Source organism: Poecile atricapillus, chromosome 1 (genome assembly GCF_030490865.1).
Source record: "Poecile atricapillus isolate bPoeAtr1 chromosome 1, bPoeAtr1.hap1, whole genome shotgun sequence".
Classification (NCBI taxonomy): Eukaryota; Metazoa; Chordata; class Aves; order Passeriformes; family Paridae; genus Poecile; species Poecile atricapillus.
In genome coordinates this window covers 40,054,517-40,078,158 of record NC_081249.1, presented here as the reverse complement: position 1 = coordinate 40,078,158, position 23,642 = coordinate 40,054,517, and the positions used below count along the sequence as shown (strand labels likewise).

Sequence of the window (23,642 nt, the reverse complement as noted above, 5' to 3'; positions counted from 1 at the left end):
TAATTGCAACTAGATCATCAGCATAGTTTTGTTTAATTTACGGTGTTTATTTAGTGCTCTCCTGTTGAGGAAGTTTAATCAAATTGCTCTTGCTCTAGAGGACTACAGGGAGCAATAGCAATGGCCCAGGTGCTTGTTCTGAGGGATCTATATTATATATATATATCTATATGTATATGTATACACATACACATATATATATATATTTGTGTTTGAGAAGCAAAGGTTTTTAATATCTGTTGCAGTGGCTGGAGTGTTTCCTCTGTAGCTGATCCTGGGCACACAGGGGTCCCACTTGGCTGTGTGCTTTCCCAGTGGTGCCAGTCTTGTTTTCCATAGATGCTCTTAAAACACCAAGAGAGAGGAGCTGTGCTTTTAATTTAAAGTCACACAACAACATAGGTGAAAAGATTACTTTAAATACAGTGAATAAGACTGTGTTAGTAGCGTGTCCCTGCTATTCTGGAATAGACTTTAGGATAGACTTTAGAAGCTCTTGGCTCTGTGTTTATTGTTTGTACATCTTGTTTAATTGTGCTCATCCGCCCTCCTTGAGGGCTGTGGTGTGCCTGGTGAAATATTTCACTGTGCAGGGCTAGAATCCTTAACGCTCACGTTTGAGAGTGTCTGTGCTATGGGATAGCTTCAGATAGTTTTCTTCAGGGAATAGCATGTGATGGGGACAGTTGAAAAGCAAAAGTCTTGACCTTTGAACGCATGGAATGTCATGGAGGATTATCCTAACCCAGTATGCAATTAGTTCCTGTTAGGGGGAAAAACAGTAACCCATTTCTTTGTGCCAGTTTCTTTTGTCCACCCTTTATTTCCCCGTCTTCCACCTCCACAAAGTTCCCATGTAGATAGACTCAGCGTTCTTGCAGTATTTGCAGGATTTTTTCTGATTCTTTAATAAGGCTGCATTTCTTCCAGGGTGAAAGAAAATCCTGGTGTAAACTGAGGTTCTGGGGTTCTGTTTCTGTATGTCATGTGTGCTGGTGTTGGCATACCTGGGAAGAACAATTCCTTCTGTCTTAGTTTTAATAACGGTTTATTAAGAGAAACCAAATCAAAATGAACCATACTGTTGCCATTGCAAAGCTGATTAGGGAAATGTATTTGATCACTAGAAAATAATGAATTTTCTACTATAAACAGAGGGAGATGAGTTTGCCAGCTTAGTAATTCCATTAGTGAAGGTGATGTTACTGATGCTACTTTTTTCAGGTTTAAGGATTTTTTTTTTTCCAAACCTGGCTATATTGATTAGTTGTTCAGTATTAACTTGTTTTCCTTCTTGAATTCTATTAATATTTTTATTTCTCAACTCCTTCTTTATAATTCAATTACTATCTATGACAACATTCCATCATATTTATCCTTAATATCCATAGTATTAATCTTTTCCACGACATTTACCTTATCAATGGAAGGACACACTGTGTATGGTTTTTAAGTTTCAGTAAGCTTATAGCCAAAACTACTTCTGATAGAGTCCTGGAGCTTGTTAGCTGTTTGTTTATATTTTCAACAAAAGTGTTAGTATGTAAGTTTTGAGTAATACTCTTTTTCCATTAGTCCTACAGCTTTCTTAACAGTAAGGAAGGAAGGAATGCACATCCTTGGCGGCTCATCTGGCATTTTGATGGCCCAATAAAACTTGAGGTTTTTTGGCATGAAGCCTTTAAATGTAACAGATCTTGTGTGTGATTGGTATGGTTTAGACTGAAATGGCAAGCCCAGATTTGGACCGTTATCTTAATGGATATTTTAAAGGCGTTTTTGCTCCCCTGTGGCAGAATACAGTCAGTTAAAAATGCTCTTTGTGATCATCACAGGATTCAAATTTAAGGTTTTTTTAAAATTCTGTTATTTCTTGTGTAAGTTCTACATACACCATGTTCTGTACGTAAGATAAAAATGCACTGATTTTGAGGCAGTTATCAACTATTAAAAGAATATGACTATTAATTATCTGATTTATTTAGATACTTACTTTATTTGGTAGTTTTTTCCATAATGAGAAATAATCTTTTTTATTTCTCCCTATGGATTTACAGCTCAATATCTTTTTCTGTCATTTAACATGAGACAGTTTGATTAGTAAACACTTACTTTTATTCCATAATGGACAGTCCCTTACATTTTGAATGGTAATTGCCCTTGATATTACCTGCTTAATTTTTTTAAGTGATTTATAGGGTCAGCTTCCTGTTGTTTCCATTGCCTGCAGAGCTGTACTTTCAGTGATTGACTAAAGGACAACTTTTAGGTAACTACAGGCTGGAGCCAGTGAGAATCTTGGCAACAGGCTTTTCTGTATCCATAATCTAGTTCAAGGGTGCTCCCTATAAGGACTCAAGTTTTTGTTCAGGCATCTTTCAGATGTCTGAAATACCACTACTTCCATTAAAAGGAAAAGAAAAATCTCCTTCATAGTTTATGATCTTACTGTTTGGGATCCTTCCTGGTGGTAAAATGGTCTGTTTCAAACTGCTGTAGTTTCTTCCTAAATCTTTAATCTTCCCACTCAACTTGTAGACCACATCCCTTACAAGCTCCCACACTTCATTATTCTGCAGATAGTTTGCTGTCTTGCTGCTCAGCTGTTTCAGTCTCCTCTGTTCCCTGGGAAGCTTTTTTTCTGCCCTGGGTTGTCCATTTCTAGAGCAGGGAATTGGGACAGAGCACTTCAGGAGGACTCAGAGTGAAGGGGGTTTTCTTCCTGGCAGCTGGCTTTCCAGAAAGATTCCAGAAAGATCATGAGTAACCTACTTACTGGACCACTGGCAGTAAGATCTGCCAGTTTCTCTTCTGAATTTTAATTATTTTTATCTAACTGCTGTCTTCCATGATACAGGAAATATTAAATGCATTCGTTTTCTTGACATGTAATTACTTATTATTTTTATGCCGAGCTGAAGCAGTGTGTGATTAATAACCTCAAGGTTCCCTTTTGTTACCATATGCTTAGTCATTTTATCTGTGTTAGTAAGGCATGATGACCTATTTTGGTTAGTATGTCTGGCTTTTGAGCTGCAGGATGATAGCAGAAGCATATCTTGGAAATTTCTTGGGTATGCTAGAGACAAAATAGGGGAGTAAAATACCAGAAATGTTAGTTGAGCATGGATTCTGTTCTGTAAGATATTAGAGACCTGTTAGACTATGAAAGCTTTAAAGTGTCACCCTTGTTTTTAAAAACTGTCTTTAATAAGGAGTTCATTTATATACTTCAGATCATTTCAAGACCCTTGAAGCAAGCCTGACTTTACTACAGGAATTCAGTAAGGTGTCACTGTGCCTTATATACATTAACAGAGGTTCTCTGCTTCCTGGCAGTACTCAGTTACTGAGATAGCCGCTATTTTATTTTTTTTTTTCGTTAGATGAATGCAACGTTGAAGGCTCCTTACTGAAGCAATCCATTAAGAGAACTTCCTAAAGGGTATCTTATTTTTGCAGAACATGCAAAATGTCAGAGTCACTTTGCAGGCTGAGGGTTATGGTAACATACTATTTATTTCCCTTAAAGCAGTATTGCATTTGGCTGCTCTGCTGGTTCTTCATGCTTAGAATTTACTAATTGGGGGGAAAAGATTTGAAAAGGATTGAATACTCACATGTACGGTTTTTTTTCCCATTACATTGTCTTCCATTTAAAGAAAAAAATCTTATTTTTTTTCCTTAACTTAAGGCCTAATGGCTTCATAGGTATTTGGTTTTTATCCATTTTTCCATCTTATGCACTTCAGAGAAATGAGAACAGAGCCATAAGCCTCCTAAACGGTACACATAATATTCCCTGACTGCTAACTAGACCTAGTAATTGCAAGACTCAAACTTCATTGTAAGAAGGATGAAAATGTCAAGTTTATGACTGTGTGTACCTGCTTTGTTTAGTACAAATCCTAGTGCTTTTTCTGGAAGTTTAGTTGAAAATTGACTTGGTGAACAAAGTGTAATTCACTTAGAGGCTGAACTTTGTGAGGCGATGGAACAGGAGGAACTCTATGGGCTTGGAAAACGGCGATGAAACCCAGGATCCATCAGAGCAAACCCAGGAGATAATGTGGGTGATGAAACTGCAGGGTTTGGCCCTGAACACAGCTGCTAACTGAAGGGCAGGAGCAGTTTATCTGCTGTCCATGGGATGGATGCTCCTGCTGGCCTTGTTACATTCCATATGCTGAGAATAGTGTGGTTTTCCTAAGTGTGCTAGAGGTGATCCAGGGGAATCTTCCTGTGAGAAGGGGAGAATTAGGGCTTGTGAGACACCAGCACCTAGTGTTTGTGTGGCATTTTTCTTTATGTTTTGATTTCTTGCCTGTATCCATCATCCCTTACTGCAAAGATGAAGTGTGTTGATAGTTTTTAAGTACTGTTGTACAGTTACTGAACAAAAGGAGTTCCAGTTCTGTAATCTCTTAGCAGCAAATAGAGCTTATCAAAATTATTGCAAGGTTAGAAAACAGTCTGGTTTGTATTTAGTATCTATTCTAATATAGTGAAGTCTTCAGATCCTTTGTGGTGTGAACCTTTCATTCTATATATGAGCTGCTCTGTGCAGCTTGGCTGCTTGCACACCTTCCAGGGATTGCTCACACCTTCCCTGAAGTCAGCCTGAAGTGTTCAGTTCACACTTGCAATCGGTACCACAATCATTGTTTTTCCTCTTTGGTACTATTCCATTAGTACTCAGAAAGTTGACAAAAGTTGCCTCTGTACAGCCTTCCCCTGATTTCCCATAAACATCACTTTGACCAGGCAGAAATATTCCAGGTGGTGTTTTTTGGAGAGGTGTGAGGAAGAACTTCCATGCCTCTCATTAGGTAAATGGGCTCTCTTCCAACACCTGCTACTTCTCTGCTTTATTCCTGGATAATCATCTCCGTGCTCCAGCATTCTTACAGGCTATTTTTGCACAGTTGGCAGAAAATTAGGATTATGTGCATCAAAGCTTGAAGCACAAGAAGAATTTCAGATATCTAACTGAAGACATAACATAAATTAGGTGTCTCACAAGCTTCTTGATATTTCAGTATATTTGAATATTAGTGAATCAAAAAATTAATTATGATCCTGAAATCTTAAAGCTCTTCTATGTATAATCAATCATTCTGTTTTAAATAGCAGTCTTGTTTGTGGTAAAGTTTTTGTTGTTTTTTTTTTAATTTGCTCTGACACATTTTTAGAGTTGACTTTTAAGGCACTAAACTATGTTTAGTTCCTTCCAAGTGCTGTAGTAAAATTGGCATTTTGGTATAAAGAAACAAATTCTCTGCTAATTTTTAAGACAAAAGGTTTAAGAGCAGTATGTGTAACCAAGATGATACAACACTGAAAAAGTGTGTAAATGTTGTTTAACCTACTGGTTATGGAAAAAGAGATATCCAAGTAAAGGTACACACATTATTAAATTGCAAATGAATCTTTGAGATTTATCAGCTGATGTAAATGGACTTCTACAGGAAAATGGCAACAGCAGTTTTAGTTTAAAGTTTTGTTCCTACCTAGTGTGCTTGGTTTCGGTAATAACTTAAGTCCTCTGTTTATCTTTCTTTCATTTGAACCAAAAAAAATATCTAAAAATACTTACAAATATAATCTTGTACTGTCTTTTTTTTGTTGTTTGTGTTGGGTTTTTTCCTTTGTTTTTTGTTTGTTTGGGTTTTTGGTGTTTGTTGTTTTTGTGTGTGGTGGGTTTTTTGGTTTGGTTTGGTTTGGTTTTTTTTTTACTTGTCCAAGTTTCTTGTCTTGCTAGTAGTGTATTAAGTCGAGAGGAGTGGAAAGGAACATTGCCAAAGTGCAGATTACAACATAAGGTTATCCTTCTTAAATTATATGAAGAACACTTGCATAAAAAGTTTGGCTTTTGGGGGATTTTTTTGGTTTGTTTTGGTGGAGTGTTTTTGTTTATTTGGGTTTTGGTTTTTTTTTTTTTGTTATTACATGTATTTTGCTGCAGTAAAAGAAACCAGTTCTTGCCAGGCAAGGCTCATGATGCTATTGCTACTAGTCCTGGTCTAGAAAGTTCAGCATCTAACGAGATGTGTGATACACTTCTTGTCTCTGAGAGATTTTCACCTCTCTTTCCCTTGCAGACTGCTTTGTGCATGGCTGATTGTATATTTGGAAGAGACTTGTCCCCTGCGCATGGGAACTTGAATTTCCTGCCATTTCATATGTTGGGGGGAAAATGAAATAAACTACAGGCAGATTCTCCTCCTAACCACAATTCCTGGAAACTGTATGCTGTTGTGGGCATGTTTATTTTCTACTTTTCTTCCTTGCTGTGATAATCTCAGTGTTTTGAGGAAGGGAGCAGACAGTTTATTTAAAAACCTGCTATAGCAAAATGTAATTTACATAAGCAACAGTAGATGCCTTCATGCTTCTGAACTCTCTTTTCCTTTTCAGAGACTAGAAAGGTTTTTTTATGAGTCTAATCAAAGGATACCCTGTAATGTTAGAGATACTTCTTCAGAGAGGCAAGGCTGAAAACTCAAACATTCTCATACATGCATAAAGAAGGGCTCTGCTTAAGCTTTCCTTTTCAGAGTGATCGGAGCTCAGGCCAGTGCCTGAGCCAGATGCCACTTTTGTTTGTAGTCAAAGGCTGTTTTGCCTTCAAATCTTAGTGATGTTGAAGGATAAAGAAATGTTCTTGGTGATGTGATGGGCCTTCGCAGTATTTTTTCATGCCCTTCTCCCTTCAGCCAGCTGCTTCCCTTGTGGTTATATCCAGGCGTTATAGAGACCTTTTTAGTTTTTGTTTGGATATTACTTGATACTTGTTTCCATTTCTTTGTAGGGTTTGTTTGAAAAATACAAGGATCATAAGCTGCTGAAATTGGAAATATGAAAGAAATTCCAGGTGGTGAAGAAAACTGAGATGCATGAATATATCTTAAGAATAGCTTCAAAGAATTTGTAATACATAGGAAATTTTTAAGGCTGATTTCTGATTATATATGTTGTATGGAAAGAGAACAGTTAATGCTGAAAGTATAAGAAAGTGGTACAAGGAAATAGTGGTCTGAGAGGGAAAAGCTGGCATCTTCCTTTTATAACATAGTTTTCAAGTATCTTCTGTTTGGACCTAACAGCTGACCATACTAATGAGGTCTGGTTTTTCTTCAGGTGTTGTGCTTGCCATAAAAGCCCCAGGTGGTGGTGCTTGACTGAATCAACATCATTCTGGGTGTGTATAGGAAAGTACAGGTCACACATTTTAATGGCCTGTTTCTGTCCTGTTTGACTGGTTGCCTAAAAGAATCCAGAATAAAATTTACCTGCTGCTAAATGATCTGGGATCACATATTCTGATCTGTATCTAGCGCTGGTAATTTACAGAGTAGTATCAGTGAGATGTTAATTCACGGAGACATGCCTCATTTTGTTTATTTGAAAACAAAGCAATGCTGCTTTTATTTAAGAAATAATCTCAGAATTAGTGGTAGTTCAGAGTTATGCAAGGAGAAATGAGGCACCAAGAGCTAGACTAGAATCGTAGCCCAAACACTTTTATGGTTTTGCATGATCTCTAGATAAGGTAGAGTGTCGTGGGAACACTGTGTCACCAGAGGAGGTAGGAAAGCAGTTCTGTGATGTTGATGCTCTGGATGGAGCTGCATTTTGGTGAGTGGCACTGTTTTGAAATCACAGTGGAGAAGTAGGGATGAGTCACTGAATCAGTCGTTTTAGTGCCAGTATTGAAATTTTCGGGATAATCACTGAGTGGAGACAAGTAAGCTCAAGAACATGATAAAATAAGCACTAACAGATTTACTGTCACCTGACAAGTGGTGCTGATACCTCAATGAAGGGTTGACCTCTTTGCACAGCAGCATAAGGCATGTTGGTGGCTGAGCTTTGTTTTTTGAGCTTTTTAACAAGCAGCTTGGATGTATCCCATATCATGCCTGAGTTAGTGCTGGTGTTATCTTTGGTGCAGGAGGGAAAATGTGGGCAGCTGTTCTGTTTCAAGCCTATCATGGGAGCCAGTGGGAACCAGCTGTAGTTTTATGTGGTTCACATAATCAGGCTGTACAGCTGAGAGTCCGGGCACTGGATGAAAGGGGATCTCCAGCCCCCCTGGCTTCAAATGGTTTGTGCTGCCACAGGAGTGCTGCCACACACTGTACAACTTATGGGACAGTTGAAATGGCAACCCAATTCAGTGTTGGAGCAGATTGGTTGATTCCTTGGACTTTATTAATATTTATTGGAGTTTGGTTTATTCTGGAATTTATTACTTTTTTTAAGTTTTGTGTGTCTGCATGCAAAACATAAAAGCCTAAGAGGCAGTGTGTGAAGCAGAGCAAAAATGCACAAAGCAAAAGAGCTTCTTGATTAGCCTGCTATCTGGAAAGAGATTTCAAGTTGGAAATTTCTGCATGACTGATTCCTCCTTCCCAAGGGAAGGATTTTCTCTGGGTTTCAGCTCAATCAGTTTCTCCCAAGAGAAATAACATACATACGGTCTGAATATTTTCTAGTTACTCGAGCTAAAAATGGGTGGTGATACTGAAAAATGCAAATTTACTTCTCTGTGGAAGCTCACTTTCTGCAAGGGAACCAAAGTTTATTCACTTTTTTTTTAAGGCACTTTAAGCATGTTTTTTATCAACAGGTGAGAAATGCAGCAGAGTAGCTGCTCTGCATGAACTGTAATTTTATTTATAATGTGGTGGTAAGGCTGTGCAAGTGGGTAAATATGTCATCGTATGAGTGGGTGTATAAATCTGTTAGTGCCTCATAAATCTCATCAAGAGGTCATTTTCTTGACATCTCCCATATTCATAGTTTGCCTGACAGCCATTTTAGAGAGTAGAGCTATAGGAATGGCAGGGGACATGAAGGCAGAACAAGCTTTAATGCTGTTTTGTAGTGCCTTCAGTTGCTGAATCCCTGCAGAAGTAGAGTGGCCTCTTTCTTCCTCCTTTATCTTCCTCATCCCCTTCTGCTTCTGACTTCTGGGAAGTGTGCAACTTCTCAAATGACTTTCAAATTTACTGGCACAGCACTGTAATTGAGCTCAGCCACCTGAAATGGGGGGCAGAAGCTCCTCTTGTATAACTCAGATCTAATGAGGTTTTTAGTACCAGGCCACATAACAGAAGTAGGTAAATCTGATCGTTTGACGTAGGCAGAATTACAGACTTTCTACAGCTAGCCCAGTCCAGAAGCATGTAGCATAGCTGTGTTCATGTAAGAGGAACATGTTAAAACAAGTGCAGCTCTTCGACTTGTGGCTTTAGCAGGTGCTGCTTATGCATGTTCCTTCTCATAAGATGGGGTTTTCCAGCAATGAAATGATTTACCCTGATATTTCCAGGCAGAGGTCTGGCTTAGCCCAGCATTCCACCTCTAATAATAGTCAGTAGTAATACTTATGGGGAAAAGTGCTGGGAAAACAGTGATCCTTCCCAGCTTTTGGCAGGCTGTAGTTCAAGGACTTTGAGCAAGAAAGTCATGTCTGCTCCTTTGTTTAACAATCCTTGACAGACTTTGTTTTGTTAATACATCTAACTATGTACTAATGTATTTTAAATTTTTGCCATCATAACATCCTGTGACAATGCCGTTATTTGTGGTATGGAAAAAGTACCTCCTTTTCCTCTTGTTTTTAAACAAGTTGCCTGATAAACTTCATGTTATAATACCTAATTTGTGTATTCCAAGACGTGATTTCCTATTTGCTTTCTCTGCAATACCATTCATGGTTTTATGTCTGCCATTTTATCCATCTTTCCTCCGAATCTAAATGCACTTGTTTGCTTAGTTCTCCTTAGGTTAAAGTTCTTTCAGACCTCCCATTGTTGTCACTCACTCTTGAATCTCTTCTTGCTCAGCAGAATTCTTCTCTGAAAATTGCTTGGTGCAGCATCTATAGGTGCAGAGCTACTGTGGTGTTCCCTGTCAGGTATCCCTGAGCTGCTCACTCCTGCTGCTTCCTTTGCTCTCCCAACCAGCACTGAACTTTGTCATCTGTGACTGTGTAGTTCCTGACTTTAATTAAATTGTGGTGACACCAGGGCTTCCATTCACTGTATTGGCTGTGACTTTGTGGTGTGTGCAAATAAATACCTGACAAATCTATCTGCAGCTTAGCAGAGTTGAGGTGGCTTTATGATTTTGTTGCTTGCTCCATTTTTCACATAAATAATGAATATATCAAGTAGTACAAATGCAAAACCAGAGCTCTTTGAAAACTGGCTGTATATTCCTGTGCTGTTTCTTTTAATCTAACTAGTTGTTAATTCACATGAGGACCTTCAATTTAATCCCATGACAGTTCAATTTATTTAAAAGCCTGTGGTGAGAGACATTGTCAAATGTTCATTAGTGATCCAAGCAGGTTATACATATCATACATACCACGCTTCCATATATATGTCATGGCAAGTTTGTAAAAGAAATCATGCCATGATGACATTCCTCTGTCATGTTTGTTTGCATACCTGCTAATCTCTTCTACAATTGCTATCAACTTTCTCAGTGTAGAAGTTAGCCTCTTGGTACCAGCCTGTTGTTCCCTGGAGTCCTTTTATTGAAATTGGCAGTACATCCTCAGCTTTTTATATCTTGGTTTTTGAGTTTGTCTTAGAGGGAAGCTGGGCAGCATGGTTAATAGTCCTGTGGTGGTATGTTGAAGTGCCTTTAAAATTTCTGGGTAAGTAGCATCTAAATCTGGTGACCTGCTGTTGGTCCTAAAGTCTGCTCTAACATTGCTGTGGTTTTGATAGTCTTGTGCCTGTACCATCTTCTTGCTCCCATAGGCACCTTGCATTTTCCTGAGTTTTGGGAGAGTGGTGGCCAGTTTCTCATCATTGTCCCCTGGCCCTGCTCAGTAGGTGAGCACACTTTCCTTCTGTGCCCTTAGTGCTTCCCATGTTTGAAACAGGAGCTGGAAAGGAGGGGACTGCTGGAAGGTAGCAACACACAGCCATGGGGGAGCATCTCTTTCTGCCTCAGTCCAAGTTTATGTTGTCATAAGCAGAAGCCATGGCAATAATAATATGTAGATCAATATGAATAGGCATTTATTGCATGAAATACTTGCATGGACAGCATAGTTGAATGTAATTGTTTACCACTGAGAACGAACCTCAGTTTCAATTAAAAAACTTACACGAATGGGTTTTTTGAAGTTTTTTGATTTAGAATAGATTTATTTAGTATACTAGTGTAAACTGTTCTGTTTTGGATTGTATTCATAACAGGATTTAAATACACCTCTTCAAATGTTTAAGACATGAATATTAAGGGGAAGATGTTTATTGTTCTAAAGAGTTAATGTGTGTTTTGATTTTGAAGCAGTACACAATTGAATGTTTCACATTAATTCCTGCCATTTGATCTTTTTGTAACAAAGATCCTCAGTCATGTGCAAGCTCTATTTTTGATGAGGATCAGACTTAGCCTGCCGTGCCTCTAAAGGCTTTCTGGCTGTTTTACTGCTTTTTACTTCCTGTAAAAAAAGAGGTAATTCATTGTTCTAGTCTTAGAATACTTGAGGTGAGATAGCAGTGCTCTTCTCCTTCTCTTTCACTGACTTAATTTCCCCCTTCTGCCTTTATGTATGTGGTTATTTTTTGTTCTTCAGTTTGTGTGTGTGTCCCCATGGTTTTCCTTAACTGCTTTTTGCTCTGACTGCAGGATTCTGGCTTCTGGGTGTGTGAGGTTTGTGCAGCCGTTTTTATCTAGATTCTGCCTTTTTCAGTGGCTCCGGAATCAACTTCCCTCCCTTGAATCAATTGAGGTAATGTGGCGTGGTGTTGCTTAGCAATGCTGGAAGCTGATACCGCCTGGCTGATGTGTGTGCTGTAACAGCACTGAGCAGAAGAGACCACCTGTCCTCTGTGGTCTGTGCAGTGAAGAAATCTTGCATTTTCTAATGTTTTCAGCGTTCTTACCTTTATGTGTTTGGGTGGGGTTTTTTCCCTTTAATTTTGCCGAGTAACAGCTTTAAAGACTTGGAGATCTTCCTCCCCGCTTCTTCCTGATAGATGCAGATAACTTGGTAGCATGTAGAATCAAAATATAATTGGGATGTCAGTCTTTAAAGAACTGGATATCTAATTAACTGTCTTGAGATAGGTGTGTTTTCTGTCTTCCTCCCCCACATACCAAGCAAAGCTGTTATGAAGGCAGAGCTGAGCTTTGTAGAATGTTTCAGTCCTCTAGAGTGGCGTAGATTGGCAGCCAATCTGGTGTGCATGGCAGCTGATTAAAAACCAGGATGAATTTAATACCACCAACCACATAAGAATATAGAATGAACTATTTTGGCAGCAGATATAGAGGTGTTAATGGAAGTTATCAGCTCTAAAATATTTCTTTAAAATTGCTGAAATCTAAATTTTCAGCTGTGGGTAGATTTTTTAATCTCATTTAAATGGCAAAAGAGCGAAGTATTGTTTTTTCCAGCTTTCTTGCTTTGTTGTTTTTTTACAAAGCCAAGGGAGTATGCGTTTAAAAAGAAAAATAACTGTCTGCTTGTATTCTTTTTGTTCCTTCTTTTTAATAAGAAGCACTAGAAAAATTACATGTATCAGAATCAAATATCTTTGAGGCACATTTTTACCAGGTGTTTGCTCTCATTTTCACGCAACACTGAATAGCATGGGAGATAACCCCATGTTTAAGTTGTAGGATAACTGTGAAGGTGTTATTTTCCTCTTTTAAACCAATCAGAATACAAACCAAAGTTTTTACTTGCAATCCTGGGTGGAAGACAGAGGGGGTGTTCTCCATCAGCGTGGTAGGAGTGTGGACCCTGACATCTTTCCTTTCTTTGATGGCAGCTATATTTTTTTCCCTGCTATATCTGAATAGCAGGGATAAAAACTTGGTCATACTCAATTTCTTTGTTTCGTGCAATAATGGTTGTCCTTCAGTAAGTATAAGCCCACCATTCCTTTGCAAAAACTCTGCCTTGGAGTTGGTAGGCTTGCAGTCTCCTTACAGTGTTCTTATGAATGTTGTATACAGTTAGGCAGAGTAATTGGGTAAGCAATTGCAGCCCTCAGGAGCTTGGTACCTGCTGTCTCAGTGCTGCTGCCAGGTCACCTGGGATCTCATTCCTTTGAGCCTTAACCCCAGCAGTGGACTGCTGATGGGGTGGAAGAGAGGTAATGGTGGCATGGGGACATGGACCTCCACAGCTGGATCATGGGGGCCCAGCCTGAGGAATGAATCTGGGCACTGAGGGTATGCATGATAATGTCAAAATACACCCAGAAGTCAAGGATGGTGGAGGTGGAGAGGTGCAGGCTGGAGGCTGATCTCACATCCCATAATAAGCGCTGTTTATTTGGGCTATAAAGGATTGCTTACGGGACGTGGGATTGTTTGATGGGTTGGTCTCTCTGATCAGCTGCTCCTGCCTCTCTTAACCAGTAGCTTGATAGTTTATTCATTCCTGGTTGAGACCATTTAATCCATAGTATGTACTCATTTATCCTTGTCTGTTAAGGAAACAAAACACAGAGCTGGCGAGGGGATTTTATAGCAGGTTCATTGCCATGGTTTCAGACAGCCTTACATAGCCTAAAAATAGATTCAGGAAAGAATATTCTCTTCCTTTCCCTGCCTCCCCCAGCTCTAACTAATTGGAATTTCCTTTTTTGTTTGTATATTTTTGTTGTTGTGGGTTTACTGACTGACAGGTCAGGCAAATTGGTTTGATGTTTTGTTTTAAAGAGGAAAGTTCATAGCAGTATCTAATACACTGGGGAGTGACTTCCCTGTAGTGTGCCAAGGCTTAGCTCCTGCTCCTGTCTCCTACACTTCAGTAGTGCCACTGTGGGAGACTGCATCTCATTACAAAGCGGTGCAATAGTCCGAGATGTGTGAGGGACCATCCTGGGCATACCTTGGATAATTATAACCTTGACATTGCATTGTGCTGAGCAGGGGAAATGCAGAGTACATGATGATGTGCCTCTAGCAGCCTGCACTGCTGCCTGAACGTCATCCTCTTCCAGAGTCCAGCTGGCAGCTTTACTGTGTCTCCTGCAGCCCCACAGCTAGGATGTCGCAGACAGGTTAAGGATCATGGATGTAACTAGCAGGACAAGTTTTAAAATACTGCTTTGTGTGCAGCAGTGCCTGGGCTGCAGCTGCAAGGAGCTAGGGGAGGCAGACTGGGTGACCTCTGCTTCCCCTTCTTGGTGTCCTTGCTGAGACAGCATCAGAGCTACACAGCCTTGGCTGGAGTGCCTAGAGCTTGGGCATGGCTTCACTACCTCCAGATTGCAGTGTTGTTTGTCTTTGGATGTCAGAAAAATGGAGGTGGAACACAGCTTGGCAATTAATACGGTCTCCTGTGACGTGTACTGGCTAAACTATGTCTAGCTTCAGGTTGGGCAGTTGAATTTCTTCCCCCCCCACCCCCGCCTTCAACAGACATGTTGACCTCTTCTGTTAGCAGGAGTCCTAGGTGCTTTTAGATCTCTCTCCTCAGACAGGAAGGGCATGGGTTGGAATCACACTGATGCCTTGGATTTCCTGCATTGCTTCCTGTTGAATTGCTGGGCCAGAAGCTCATCGGCGGGGGGGTGGCAGGGGGGTGATTCTGTACTCAGTGTTCCACTCCTGAGGTTCTCAGCGTGCCTATTTATGTTGGAAAGCAAGTAAATAACCCCACAGCAACTTTATCAACTCAAGTCTTCTAGTGTCAGGTCTTGGAGCAAAGGGAAAGTGTTCTGGGTTGAATTGCAAAGGGGAAAAACCCCATGTGGTCTCTTAGTGGGTTGTTTGGTGAACAAGGTGTTGGTTCTGCTGATCCATTTCTCACCACCATTTTTCTTTGACTGCCCAAGAGAAACTGCAGTAAGTTTATTTGTTTGTATGTGTTGCTACTGCTTTTTCTTTTTTCTGCTGCTGCTTCTGTGGTCAGGGTGCCCTGACCTTCGTCAGTAGGGACTTAATGGAGAAGGGCTGATGTGATGTCAGGTTGCAAATATGTTGGTGAATGGGCTGCAGTGTATCGCTAATTTCTTCTCAGTGTATTTACTGGTTGTAAATACTTTCAGACTTTCCCCTGTTTCTGAATTGATCAGAGTTATGTCTTCTTTGTCCTTATGCTGTGTTGGACAAAATTTGTGTATTTAGGAAGAAGGTGGTACCAGAGAGATAAGCTGCTTAAGGTACTACTGCTTTTCAGAAGAGGTGAAATCTTTTGGAGTATATTCTGTTGCTTGTATGCTGTGCTGCTTTGCATTTGGCAGCTGCAACATGTGCCTATGCTTCCCTGCTTCTCCCTGTGATACTCTGCAGTATTTATATGCCTGTTCTGGCATTTGGAGAGCAGAAGAGCAGCCCCCAAGTACAGATGAGGGAAATGTGCCTTCTCAGCCTTCCACAGAGGCAGGAGCCGGTCTTGACTTGTTCATCACCACTACAGGACAGGTTGGCTGTTACTTTGTTCTGAAGAACCTCTCTTCCTCTTGGAGGTGAGTTTGCCATCCTTTCAGGGGATGCACACTGGGATTTTCAAAAATACAGGGGCTCCTGATTCTAAGGGGTAGCAGCAGTACATTGTTTTCACGTTTGGTGATTTTTTTTCAATGTCTCAATCCAAACTTAAGCTGAAGTAGTTCCTCCAAGGATGAGAGCATGACTACCATCTCTGCTCAGTGATGTGCTCCCTGGGGAAGAGTGCAGACTGCTTCATGCAGGCCAGCCCATATTGCAGAGCTGGGCTGTGTTAGTGACCCTATTAAAATATAATCCTGTCTGATGTTAGAGGGGAAAATATTCCATACCTGGTAGATGTTTAAATATTCTTTAAGTGGACCACCTTTGTGCTGTAGTGATTTAAACCCCTGAAATTATTCTATGCATTACTTTACATAAAATAAAACAACCCGCATAATACTACATCAGTGCACGGTAGATGATAATTTCCTTCCCCTCCCATCCATGCAACACTTATGCCATTTTACATCCATTTTTGTTCCCTCCAACACTTCTAGCTGCTTCCCTGCTCTGCTCACTGGGCACCAGTGTGCTCCACATGGGAGAGCTTCTGTGTGTGCATGCTCCTGAAGTGTGCTTGACTACTCACCTCCTCCACTGAAAGATGAAGAGACTGGGGGGGGTGTGTGTATGTGTGTGTGACTGGGAGTGGTGGATGGCTGGAATCAGATACAGAGGATGTCTCTGATATTTGGAGGAGCTCTCAGGTTGCTGATGCGTTTATGGGAATGGAGAAGTTGGGGGCAAGGTGAAAGGAATGCCAAAAGCAAATCCTATACTGTTTATTTTGTCTGGGTAATGAGGTGTAATTTGAAGGCAGAGGCTTCACTTGTAGACCTTGTGGGAATTGAAATATTCATATTCAGGAGTTATGAAAATTAGGGATACTGTTTATAAATTTAGGGATACTGATACTCTCAAGGTAATGCCAGTTATGTGATTTGCTTTCTTTAAAGTTCACATAAAAGTCAGCCCGTCTTAATACTTGGAATATCATTATAGATCAGATGCTGTTTAAAGAACATGATTAATATTGCAAAGCAGAAGTTCATAATGTAAAGATGTAATTCTCCCTTTTTTGTGATTTACAGCACAAGTGTAATTATTTAGTTGCATTTTCCCCACATAACAATCTGTGTTATTTGTTGGGTGTGGTGGCAGTTCTCCTACCTCAGGGCACTGTTGTCTATTGCAGTGTCTGTGAGAAAGCTCTCGTTCCTTGCCTTTTGCAGATGTTGAAAGGGAAGGCTGGCTCAAGATGGTGATGGCCTCCTGCTTTTAAGGAACTGGACTCTGTTCTCAACAGAATTTTCTGCATTGTTAGAAGTGATTTAAACACACAGAAAATGGTTAAACTCTTGATAAGCTTGAGAAAATTAGCAAGAGCTAATTTTCAGAAACCCTTATGCTCCTGGATGTAGACTGCAGCTGTGTCTAAAGCAAGCTGTGAAATACTTGAAACATGATTTGGCCCTAAGAATCATGCTTTACACGAACAGGAGCAGTGGGTTTTCATTCTGTTTGACCTGAATCAATAAATGGATTTAGACTCCAGACTCCTAGTGGAGCCAGTATATACATGTATTGGCCACCTGAGTTTTCTGTCTGCAATACCCCATATAGAAAGTAAGGATATTGTGATGCCTCTTCCTCAAACGATCATGAAGTTAGAATAAGTACTTTTCAAGAGTAAATCAGCCTCCTCTACAGAAAGCACAGAAAGATAATTCTGTCTTAACAGTAGAGTTCAAGGAGTTAGTAAGCCTTAGGGATAGATCAGGGTAGAAAAAAGAAATCCTCACTGCCTTCCTTGTGCAGTGAAATAGGCAGAGTGGTCTTTGGCAGATCCAGGGAGGGAAATTGGTAAAGGTTATGGTGTGCAAGAAGAGAAGGGTAACTTGTATGTAACTTGTAATGCTTAAATGCAAACAATTCCTGATTCTCATCTCTTCCTTGTGCAGTATTCCTTTATCTAAAGAGGAAAATGAGAATCTGCTCTGTTTGAAAATGAAAGCTGCCACAGCAGCTGTAGGGTTTTACACCCTTCAGTGGGGATTTCTGGCACTGGGGTAAGAGATGAGCAGCAGTGGCAGCAGACAGCTGTGCTCCTCTGCGCTGCTCTCACCCTGAGAGGGGGAGACCTCTGAGTTGTTGTCTACAGGCAGGATAGGGCTGTTGACTTTCGTCCCACCTCTGGAAGGAAATCATAGAATCATAAAATATCCTTAGCTGGAAGGGACCCACAAGGGTCACTGAGTCCAGCTCGTGGCCCTGCATGGGCCAGCCCAGAGAATGACACCATGTGCCTCCTGAGGATGTTGTCCAAACGCTTCTTGGCCTCTGACAGGCTTGGAATCAATCCGGAGGAGTCTGTCAGGAATAAAACCTGATGTCATTGTCCATGCCCAAGGAAATAAGCTATTTTCTATCAGACGTGACATACTTCCCCCCCTCCTCCCCCATTTGTTTTGCCCTTCCGGACAATCCTTTAGCACTTTTTGGGACACCTCTTCAGTTTTGGCTTCTTATGCTCTTATCTTTCACCCGCAGTTTCACCTCCCTTGCAGAGTCACTGTCAGACACCACACGTCTTGCCTGAATGAGTGCCCCTTCCCCATCCTTGTCCAATTTTGGTTTTGCGTTTAGTCAACTTTTTCCTTTTTCCTGCCTTGTTTTGTGCACTGCCTAGAGATCCCCGGCTCCCTTCCCTGCCTGTTGCGCTTGCTCTCCCTCCTGTTTTGGGCCCTTGTCCCAGTCTGCTCCTTCGTCTCCCTCAGGTCTGGCATTCATCCCTGCTGCGCTCCAGATGCACTCCCTTCGCTTCCTTGCTGCCCGGGTGCCGGCAGCCCGGCCACGGCCAGCCCAGGAAAGATGGGCTCCCTCTGCTCCAGGGCCTGGATCTGCTCCAGAGCCTGGACCTGCTCCAGTTGGGCAGCCATGGAAATGAAAGGAGTCTTGGGCTCCTCTGTTCCCAGGCCGGCGCGTGCTCGCCCGCTCCGTGGGCAGTCACTGGGTGTCCACTGGGAAAGCGTGTGACGCTCGAGCGTGCTCAGCAAGGAAAGCCTCCTGGCAGATCCTGGGTACTGACTCTCTAAAGGTCTTTGCCTGCCCTCAATGTGCTGTGCGCTACCATCGGATATGGGGATAAAAACTGATTTCCGTGTTCAGCATAATCTAAAGTTACTTGGGACTCAGGAGCCAAGAAAGGAATATGAGGAGTATAGGATGTTCTCCAAGGGAAGGAAGAGCAATCTAATACCCAGTGTGCCTGCTTTGCCCAGCACAGCAGTGTCCTCTGCTGTGCTGCTTTACCAGGAGCCTTGTATTGAGTGAGAAGACCTGTTAAAATCTACCAGGCAGCATTCACGTTGGATTAATTGAAATGTATTATTTATTATGTCCCTCTTTCTGCTTGATCTTTCACTGTCAGCTTCCACCTCCTGATATCTGAATTTTAGAAAAGGATTTGAGTCCTACACCTCTCTGTCTTGCTTGGATTGTAAATGCTGTTATGGAGTGTTGCTTCCAATGACATTTCGAGGTCAGTGCAGATTGGTGGGCTGCTTTGGCATTATTTCTGCTATCTCTCCTTGCCAATGCTGCAAGGAAGAGAACAGAACAAGAGAATCAGTGTTTTCCACTGTCCCCTTTAGTAGTAGAAAGTACAGATGCCACAGATAATGCTTTTTCACACCTTCAAGCAGGTGAGTAATTAGTTTTGAGATGTAACAAGAAACCGCAGGGATGTAATCTGTACTGGAACGGGTTTGTTGGTAAAGAGACAATGGTGTGGTTGAACAGGAAAGCCCTTCTCTAGGTGCAGCTTCTAAAGCTTGCTCTAATAGTGATGTGCTTTGGACTGACTTATGCCAATTTTCATTATGAAGTTAGTTACAGTGGGGAAAAATATGTTTGTTCTGCAGACACAGCAGCACCTCATATAGCTACATCTGTTTTATGTGAAAACCCAACCTGGTCTGTCTTCATGCAGCATATATAATACTTACATTTTAGCCAAACATAAAACGAGGATGTACCTGTAGCAACAGTCTATCTGTGTATCTCTCACAGCACCTCTGATAGCTGTTCACAGAATAAACACAGTGTTACCAGTTCTCTAAAGACAGAAAGGTACCCTATCTTCAAAGATCAGGAGAGCTGTCATAGGACAGGCAGTGTCTGGACTGTGATGCTTAGCGCAGGTAGAGTCTTTCACTGAATGAAGTATTTGCACAAAGAGAAATTAGTTAGGAACCTAAGGAAGTTTGAAAGTTTTGCAATAATTTTTGAAAGAAATTTTGAAGGAAGAGTAATGGCATAATTTTAAAACACTCCAGGGTAAATATTATACAGTCACACATCACGACCCCAGCAGGATGCAAGTGAATATATTAAGTTGTTTTCTAAACAGTACATAAAGCAGATTTTTCTTCATGGTATAAGTATTTCTTGCTGGTACTATGTCATTATTAAGTGGTATTTCCTCAGTCAAGAATAATAAAGGCTTATATAAAAAGACTTAATTTAAAAAACCCAAACAAAACAATCATTATATATTCTGTTATAACAAGCAGTTTTACAAACTTATAAAAAGTCTCTTTTGGGAACAGATGTTTAAATATTTCAAGCATCAGGAATTCTTTTCTGGTTTTATTGTGGGTTATATACTGAGTGTAGAACTTTGGCCATAAATACGTTTTTCCTGGTGCACAAGCTATGTAATAATTTTGTGGGAGTTTGATCTCAAACTTTGGGCTTAAAGAAAACTAGTCAACGCCATTATGGCCTCAATTTAACGTGTTTGGATAGGCATCATCTGTGGCTGCCCAGTGCTGAGCACTGATGTCATCGCCTCTGTGGTTTGGAGCGACTGGGCTGTAGGGGTGCTCACCCCCCGAGTGAGCACAGTGTGTGTGCATGCTGCAGCTCCGGGGCTTCTGCACACCAGCACAAGTGTGGGGGTACCTGGAGTGACACCTCTGGTGGCTCTCAGCAGGAGAGAGCGGGGCCAGGCACACTGACCACGGCGTTTTGGTCTTCTGGTAGGGGTCTGTGTGCTCAGGGCAGGGAGAAGCTCCTCAAGCCTGAATTAGTCTCTGGTGCTCAGCAGTTCTCTGGAGGATCTGGCTTGCATTTAGGCAGTGTGAATACCTCTACTGTATACTCATACTGGGTTCAGAGAAATAGCATTTCCCCTGAGCTGTTTTATTTCTCAAAACCAGGACTGTATCAGATTTTCCCCCGACTGCTGAACAGTAGTATTAATGTAGTGTGTTATTTATTCTTTTGACATGTTTTTATTTCACGGAAAACATCTACGTTATGCTTGAAGCTGGGTATGAGTTGCTGGATCCCTTTCAGAATTCTGTTAAATCTGGAAGTAAATCAGATTACTTTGTTCTACTATAAGCACATTCGGCTTGGCTTTCACATGAGGTGTTGTATGGGTGAATGAGCCCAGAGCACGCCAGCTGGTGCAACAGCTTTATTTATGCAGAGTGATGGCATGAAAGGGTTTTGGAAAATGCATTTAATGGCTTCAGGATTGATTTGTACCACTATTGAGCCACCAAACTGCTTCAAGTTCTTACCCACTTTGCTTGTGTTTTCTACTGACAAACTGCGGGCTCAGGTGATGACCTGGTTAATCAGGAAACTGCTGGTTGGAAACACAAGAAGTAGAGGTTTTCTTAGACTATCCGTATATGTTTCTGGCTTTTACCATGTGGCATTAAAGCTTCCACAGTCTTTCTGTTCATAATGTGAAATAGATTTTTTCCCACATGGTGAGGCTTTTGTACCTCAACTTTAAAATGCTTTTCATCTTCATAAAATGATAACCTGTACTTTCTCACTTCTATGGCAAGTTTTATCATCAGTGAAGGATTAGCTGTGTGACTTCGGCGTGTATTTCATGTACTCTTTACTCTCAGTATTTTTTCCCCGATGAATTTTTTTAAATCACATTTTGTTACTTGTGCAAGCATGCTGAATTTTACTTTTTCATAGGTTTTAGTGACAGAATTGACAGATTATGCAAAATAGAAGGGGTGTCAATAAAATCAAGTGTGTAAGTATATGATATGTAGCTTGCAGCTTCTTCCTAAGCATAATTTCTTAAGCAGGCAGTTTTGTCAATGGGTTGAAAACCATCTCAGAAAGTAGGTTTGAGAGTTTCATGGTGAGGAGGAAATATCCTCCCCCTGGCCTGAGATAAAGCAGGAATTTTGTAGAAAAGGTGTGGTCTTGTCCAATTAGGAGAGTGTCAGGAAAATATTTTCAATGCAAAACAGTGTTGAACTTCATGTATAAGTATGTTTTAAACACATACATAGTAGTTAAATGGTGATGCAGTAAGTGTAAAGCAAGTGGGCAATATTTAATTCAAATTTTAACTTGTCTAATAACAAATGAAGCATTTGTGTGGAAATACCTCCCTCTGGTCTATTAAGGGGTTCATGGGTCCACAAGATCCCTGTTTTGCTCAGACTGTGCCTTTGGATATGAAGGGAATACATAGTTGTTGGGTGAGAGTCACTAATTGAGCAATTGGAGCTAATCATCCCCTTGGCTTAGCAGATGAAACACTAATTTTCCTTCCAGGAGTAGCCAGAATTACCTGTTTGTACAGTGCCTTCAAGCTGGCTGATTTAAAACCTGAATTAAAAACTTTAAAATTGGCTGTGTTGGTTTGAATATGATGTTGGCATTCCTGATTCAAGTAAATGACGTGGTACAGGGGGTGCCAGGTAGGGGTAGTGAAGAACAAAGCAAAGACAAGTCTCCAGAGGCTGAGAAACAGTCACAATCAATCCAAAGAGTAACTTGTATGAAGAGGTTTCCGAGGAGTTCCTCTGAGAGGGTGAGTGTAAGAAGTTTTGCTTACTTAATTGCTCACTTACATGTGTACAGTGGCTTTGCTTGCTTGTGTGAGATGCAAGGAAGAAGGAATGTTTCTTGCCTGCAATCAGTTTCTAATGCAGCATTGCCCAGAAACGTAACACAAAGTGAATCAATATGTCTGCTGACTTGTTCAATATCACTGATGGCCATCAAAAGTAATTGTAATGTTGTGGGTTGAAATAAAGTATTCGTAGAGCAGATTGGCTTAATTCACAGAGCAATCTGTATTTGTGTTTAAGGGATGAGGATTTTCTCAGAGGCAATTGGAGAAGCATAGATTTATCTATCACTGCACTTGTTGATAGACCTACTGACAGGTGTGTGGCTGCAGAAAAAAGATAGCACACATCAAATTTGTGCAGGATGGGACTGTTCCTTGCTGACATCTGGCAGAAGAATTGGAATCTGGGACAGCTGCTAGTGCCACAGAATTGCAGACAGTTTCAGGACCTGCATGCAATGAAGATAAATGAGCTCCAGTTGGAAGCTGAATGGCCCTAAAGCCAGAAACGAATATGGGCACTCTGAATGCTGTACTGATAGGCTTGCAAGAGGTGTTTTTTATCCTGTACAGTCATAAATGCTCATTATTCTGGACTTCAGGCTACATTATTGGCATACTGAATAGTTTGAGTTTTTAAAGGTTTGTGTTACTGCTCAGGTCCCTAAATTTGACATCAATTTCAGGCTCTAGCTTGCTTGGTATAAACCAAGTGTACTCTATGGCTTTACAAACCTGAGCACTTAGTCTGTCCAGCTGCATAACCATCCCACAGAAACTGGGTCAAGGGATAAGAGAGTGTTATTTCGAGGTTTTAAGAGTCTGACCAAGATAGGCAACTTTGTGGGCTCTCTTAATTTTCCGTACAGGTGATGAATTTTATTCTTTTAGAGATAGTCTTGCATAGCTGAGGGAATTTCTTATTGCTACAGATTTTAGGAAGTCTGCAGAATGCTGAAAAATCTCATTCTAAGACTTGCTTCTGCAAGTCTTGTCTAATTTTTGGTAGGTAGCCGTGGTGTCTTCTTGAGCAGGCACATTTTTCAAGGTTAATTTTCTGCATCTTTAGGGACAGGAAAAAGCAAAAAAAAAAAGATAAATCTGTGTTTAGAAATTAAGCCTGGTTAAGGACTTCATCCTCCATCCCCTTTTCTCCTGACTGTACGGGGGACTAGACATGACCTATCTTCTTGCTGGTCTTGACCATACCTCATCTTGAGCTTCTCTGCTTCTGACTTCATGAAGCCATTGC

At 40.9% G+C, this 23,642-nt stretch overlaps 1 protein-coding gene across 8 annotated transcripts in view; it reads left to right on the top strand.

Annotated features, from left to right (window-relative positions):
• FARP1 (FERM, ARH/RhoGEF and pleckstrin domain protein 1) overlaps positions 1–23,642 on the top strand; it is a 200,000-nt gene that overhangs the window by 10,492 nt on the left and 165,866 nt on the right. The window contains exon 1 of one of the 8 annotated variants that reach the window (XM_058841808.1): positions 14,700–14,838. The exons of the other annotated variants lie outside the window; for them this stretch is intronic. The gene's annotated coding sequence lies outside the window, so the exon portion shown is untranslated. Of the gene's footprint in view, positions 1–14,699; positions 14,839–23,642 lie in introns of those variants that run through there. 8 annotated transcript variants of the gene reach the window in all.